Source organism: Triticum dicoccoides, chromosome 2B (genome assembly GCF_002162155.2).
Source record: "Triticum dicoccoides isolate Atlit2015 ecotype Zavitan chromosome 2B, WEW_v2.0, whole genome shotgun sequence".
Lineage (NCBI taxonomy): Eukaryota > Viridiplantae > Streptophyta > Magnoliopsida > Poales > Poaceae > Triticum > Triticum dicoccoides.
The window spans coordinates 679,809,053-679,815,353 of NC_041383.1; the positions used below are offsets into that span (position 1 = coordinate 679,809,053).

Here is a 6,301-nt window from a genome sequence, read left to right on the forward strand (position 1 = left end):
ACAAGGCTCAAGAGCAAGGTTATGAGGATTAGTCAATGTTTGATCATCACAATCATTTCCCCCTTGATGAGCACCGGCGAGACTAGATGGTAGAAGCATTTCTTGACGTAGGAGAGCACCGACATTTGGGTGTAAGTTGGCAAAGGGAAATTATGTTTCATCGAACACTACATCTCGAGAGATATAGACACGACCCATGGGGATGTCAAGGCACTTAACGCCTTTGTGTTGGGCACTATAGCCAATGAATGCACACTGTTTAGATCTAAGCATGAGTTTGCGATCGTTGTAGGGGCGAAGGTTTGGCCAATAGGCGCATCCAAACACACGGAGTGACGTGTAGTCTGGTTTGGTGTGAAGAAGCCTTTCCATGGGAGTTTCATTGTTAATCACACAACTAGGTAGCTTATTTATAATGTGAACAGCAGTGAGGAAAGCCTCGTCCCAAAATTTGAGGGGCATGGAGGCTCCGGCTAGAAGGGAGAACCCAACATCAACAATGTGTCAATGCTTGCGCTCGGCTGACCCATTTTGTTGATGGGCATGAGGACACAAAACGTGATGAGATATGCCAAGTTTTTGGAAAAAAAGAGTTTAGCTTCTCATATTCCCCTCCCCAATCAGATTGGAGAGCGAGAATTTTACTGTCAAATTGTCTTTCTACGAGAGCTTGGAAATTGAGAAAAACTTGGCAAACATCCGACCGTTTTTTAAGAAGATAGATCCATGTGAACTTGCTATAGTCGTCAATGAAACTCACATAATATGTATGTCTACCAACAGAAGTGGGAGCAGGCCTCCAGACATCAGAAAAAAATGAGTTGTAAAGGTTTGGTAGAAATACTTGTAGAAATTGGATAAAGCAATTGGTGGCTCTTGGCCCTTTGACACGAATCACAAATTGTTTCAACATCACGATCCCCAACATATGGGAGTTTATTTTTCCTAAGCAAACGCTCAACTAAAGAGAAACTTGCCTGACCTAATCGATCGTGCCACCGTGTTGAAGAAACTTTGGTGGCACTAAGAACTTGTTTATTGAATCTTCTAATCTCCGGAATCAACGGGTAAAGCCCACGAACACATCTACCTCGATACAACACCCTCCTCGTTGTCTGATCCTTGATCAAAAAGAAGAAGGGGTGAAATTCAAGAAAGACATGATTATCAATGGCAATGCGGTGGACAGAAAGAAGATTTTTGTTGGCAGAGTGGCCGAGCTTACCGCGGATTTGGCAGCGGATAGCATCCGGCCGAGACTTGCTGGTGGAGCCGTTCGATCGTCGGCCTCCCTTAGTGTTGGAGTAGGAGGGACGGCCGCCGCCTCATGCACTGTTGTTGCCCCCGCCAGGGCCCCTGCTTTTTCCGCGAGGAGGGCCGCGAGAAGGAGAGCCACTGCCACGCCCGCGGGTGGCAACATTCGCCGAAGACTTGAACCCGCCACCGGTCCCAGCCCCTTGGAAGAGAGCCACCCGTTGATCGAAGTTGCTCATATGAGCAAACAGTTCGTCAAGGGTGACTGGGATGACACGAGCATCGAGGGCAGAGACCAGCGGCTGGTATTCCATGTCGAGGGCGTTGATGATGTAGGAGATGAGCTCTTCGTCGTCCAGGGGTTTGCCGGCCGCCGTGAGCTCGTCAGCGAGAGATCGCATGTGCACGAAGAAGGTGGCCACAAATTGTGTTCCCTTCTGTGCGTTGGTGAGTGCCGCCCGGATGTTGTTTACGCGGGACAGTGAGGTCGACGAGAACATCTTCGCCAGCGCCGACCATAGCTCATGTGCATGTACGATCGAGGTGACCTGCACGAGCACTTCCTTCAAGAGGTTATTCAGGAGATATCCTAGTACCTGTTGATCCTCCCGGATCCACACGTGGTGGAGTGGATTGGGGATGGACTCCTCCTTGCCATCCTTGTCCTTGGTGACGACGACTTTGGCCGGCTCGAGTATGCTTCATCAACATACCCGAAGAAACCAGCACCTCGGAGCTGCGGCGTGATCTTGGTGCGCTAAAGGATGTAATTGGTGCGGGTGAGGCGCTCGGTGATCTGGCCGGAGAGGGTTGAGTTGGAGGAGCCGGAGGAGGCCATGGTAGGAGGTTTGTGGCAATGGAGAAACTAGATGAGATGGAAGAGGTAGGCTCTGATTACCATGTGAGAGAACGTCGTACCCTTCGAGGGCGACGGCTGCGTGTTTATATTGGCGGGGCGCAACTTCCCGTATAGCGTACAGAGAGAGAGATTACATCGTTGGGATCCTTAACTTGGAACCCAAGGGATAGACTAGAGAGATAAGATAGTTACAAGAGATAAGAGGAAATCACAACTACCCTAGTCTATGGTTCGGTCGTTGGACTCCTGGTTGGACTGAACCTGTGTACGCACCTGAACCTGAACCTGTTGCTTAACAATCAGTATGTGGTCACTACTCACTCCGACGAAGGACAGAGAGCATTTGGTTACTGGATCTATCCGATGGCAGACGGTAGCGCGGGCTATCTTCAACCGGTTTGGATGGCGGTCATGTAATAGGATAGGTGTTTAGTTTCCTATCTGTCTCTTGCCTGCCGGTTGTGACTGTCTTGTTTTTGCTTTCGTGCTCTTTGTTGAGCACATGTTTCTTTTGTTTGAGACTACAAGATTTTTGTTGAACCTTTTACTTATCAATAATATGGCCGTATGCATCTGATGGAGAGGCCGGGGCAAACCCCCTTTTTCAAAAAAAAAGACCAGAGAAGAAAAAATGAGACACAATCAATATTCTATTTAGAGCATCGCGGGCATATTGCAAACGCTAGCTCTTCACCCCGTGACCGTGAGCAGCAGCATGTGATCCTGTCGAGCGTCGTCGACGCCAACACCATTGACAGTTCATCTTCTTGGGCATCTGTGCATACTGACTTGATTCGTCTATCTGGTGTGTTTTAATTCCAACGCCGTTTCTAGCCTGGGTAACGCACCCGACCTCTTTTCTTCGAAGTATGAATTGTGTGCAAAAAAGTGAGCTCCGTGTTATTCAAAGTAGAGCTCAGGATCGTGCTGCTCGCACCCTTTCCGCAAGCAAAGCTCTCCATTCTGGTTGCGCGACGCCTCCTGTAGCCCTGAAGAAATACATAATCATACGTTACCTCTATGTCAGTGAATTCAGTCAATCGGGTCTCTAGTGTCTAATGAATTCAGTAAATTAGAAATCATTCAGATTTACCCTTCCTAAATATTATGGTTGAATTGTTGGATGCAAATCAAGAACAAGTTTTATGCATTAACCTAGAATACTTTTTGGTCAGTGATACTAAGCACAACGCCCTGCAGAGGAACAAACTACATCGTCTACCCTTAAATATCTAACCAGCCTTTTTAGCACACACATGGACAATATTGCAACAGATTGATTCTAAAAACAAGTAACGAGGTATGTAAGTATTATTAACACGATATCTAGAAATGTATTACCTGCGGTATAGAAGTTTGTGTAGGGATAATATGTTCCACCCTCTCTTATAGGAATATTTCTCAACTCCAACGTTTCAAGTTGTATCACTGAGGCACCTATAGTTGTCCATAAAACGATCGTGTTACTGACGCTATCATACCCAATTATACACATCCTTTTTCTCTCCTTTGGTGATACCGGCGGAAGGAGCTGGTCTAGTTGAATTGTTTTCTGCAGTCCCCATCTGACAACACCATCATTCTTCGATTTCCTCTCCCACAATTGCATGCGCATATTGGTCTTCGACAAAATCGCAAGACCGAGGCAACTATCCTTTGTCCATATAATCTGAAAAAAGTGGGGGCCTGTGAAATGGACATTGGTTGGAATCTCAATCACACCAAGGCTTTGCCTTCCCATATCCAACTCAAGGATACCACCCTCATTAAGCAGCCAATAAACTGAATTGCCAGCTATAAGGCCGGGGTCATCACAGATCTCACCTGTATTTGCCATTGAGATCATATTTCCACATACACCGGACTGTGACTCGTACAGACTACAAATTGCATGTTTGTACTCAACATCATTGCCCACAAAAGCCACCTTAAACGGGCTTAGACTGCAGTCACCGTGCACATGTCCATCTTCAATGGCAGCACACAACACAACTGCAGTCTTGACAAAACCAATCGTATGACTACGGAACCCTGGTGGAAAGGGCACGGGATGATCACGGCCAGTGAGAGGATCCCATACCATGGCCTCTCGGTTATATAGGTCGAGGAGGATGACAAGGCCGTGGTGGCAGCCATGAACGTTGAGCTGATCATATCGGCGGTTCTGCTGCAACGGGAAGCGTGTGCAAGGGATGCGGTCGGGTGCGTTTAGAGAAGGGATGAAAACCGCACACGAGCCGTAATACCCAGCAAAGAAGCCAAGTAGAGGAGGTTTCTTGTGGTGTCTACGGAAGCATCGGAGGAAGTCAGGATCTAAGATAATGTTGCGCCAGCGTGTGCAAACAAGGGAGGCACGCGGAAGACCGGAGGGTTGCGGTGGTAGGCGGAGGAGGATCTCCTCTAGTAGGTATCTATCATCCAGCGGGTGCACCGTTATCGGCGACGCTGGAGTGGCGCGACGGCGGATCATGAGGTAAAATGTTGGTGCAGAGCCCTAATGGTGGCTTGATGATGGGAGTGAGATTAATTGTTTGGGCTTTGGAGTGGGGAGAGCACATATCGCACTTCATGGTACTTATATATATGGAAAACGTGAACGTGAGGTTTGACTGAGTACCAATGGAATTCTGGAATATTCGTTGTTCCGGTTCACCTCTTTTTCTTTGGAATTAACCATGGTTCTAATCTCAGGAAGACAAAGAAACCGGCCAACTCTTTTTTAAAATTGGTGACATTGACACCCAGCCTGCACATAGATACCATACTGTGCTTATCTCTCCTTGGAAACAACGTTGGAAAGGTACAAATGAGTTTGCAAGTATTTACCATTTGATTTTTTTTTGTAAGGTGGCCAACAATTTTGGATACATTTTGTTGGCGCAATTAATTGGTTACTAGCAAACTGATCATGAATCTCAACATCAACCGGTGCTTAGGCCAACTCTACTCAACCGGCTCCATTCTTCCCCGTGCTGCTCAATTTGACAGCTTGGTGGAGTGTGCGTGAACCGTTTTCATCAAGGAAGAAGAAAAAGCAACGCTAGTTATTTGAAACTCAAAATGTTTCCTATGTTTTTCCTATCATGCATACCAAATGGCTACTTATATCTGATTATATCCAATGTTTGATCTAATATAAATCAGATATAATTTCAAAAAAGACTACTTATTCTCAACCTGTGTTTTAGATTTCTATAGGAATTGTGAGGTATGACATCTCAATTCCTGTATTTTTACTATCCCGCGGGGCCTCAATTTCCCCCTATCCCGCGGGGCCTCAATTGGTTATCAAATGCCACCCAGCAAAATTTAGCTTCCATTTTGTTCACCAACTCCTGCACTGCACTCCAACAAGCACTCCACCAGTTAATTGTCTACAAAGAAATACCTTGGATTTAGTACAATAGAACACAAAACAAAAACCATATCCGTTGATTGCGTCTCAAGGAATGCATTACCTAAGCAGACCGGCGGTTTTTGTACAATGTGATACCTACAGGAGCTAAAAACTGGTGCAGTGTCAAAATTTCGGTTTGAATGTGTCCTGAACTAATGATCGATATTTATTTTGCTATCACTAGTACACCTCACGTATCATTGAACGAGAGCAATGGTTGGACGCCTGGAGAATGGCGTGCTCGGGCGACTCGAGCGTCCTCGTCGCCCCGCGGGGCGATTCGCCCGCCGCGCCTCCCTCGCCACCGGCCGCCCTCACCGTCGTGGCCTTCGTCGCCCTCGCCGCCCCCTCCTCCCCGCCGGCCCCTTCCCTCCCGTCCCCTGGACCCCTCGGCCGGATGGTCTGGGCGGACTTGGCGGAGGATGCCGACCGCGCCGCGGGCCGGCCGGTCGAGTGCCGTGACCGCGTCCCCCCGCCCGCCCCGGCTCGCCCGCCGTCGCCCCGCTCCGCCGGCGGCCTTACTCCCGGGGGTGGCAGTTCGGCTGCCCGGGCGTGAGCTTGGCCTCCTCGCCGGTTGCCGCGCTCCTCGCCGGTGACCGCGGGGAAAGGCTCGGCCTTCGGGGCTGGGGCTGGCCGCCGCCGCCGGCGCTCCACCGGGTGGGATGTGGCCGGCCGGGCGAACCTCGGCCCTGCCCAGGCGTCCTGGAGGTGCTCCGGTTGGCCCGCCCCGGCTCGCCCAGTCGCCCCGCTGCCGCCGTCGGTTGCCGGCGTCCCTCTGCTCTCCCAGCGTG

At 49.3% G+C, this 6,301-nt stretch overlaps 1 pseudogene; it reads right to left on the minus strand.

Moving 5' to 3' along the window:
- Positions 1-1,477: 1,477 nt before the first annotated feature.
- LOC119266305 lies at positions 1,478-1,616 on the minus strand (annotated as a pseudogene).
- Between the last annotated feature and the right edge of the window lie 4,685 nt (positions 1,617-6,301).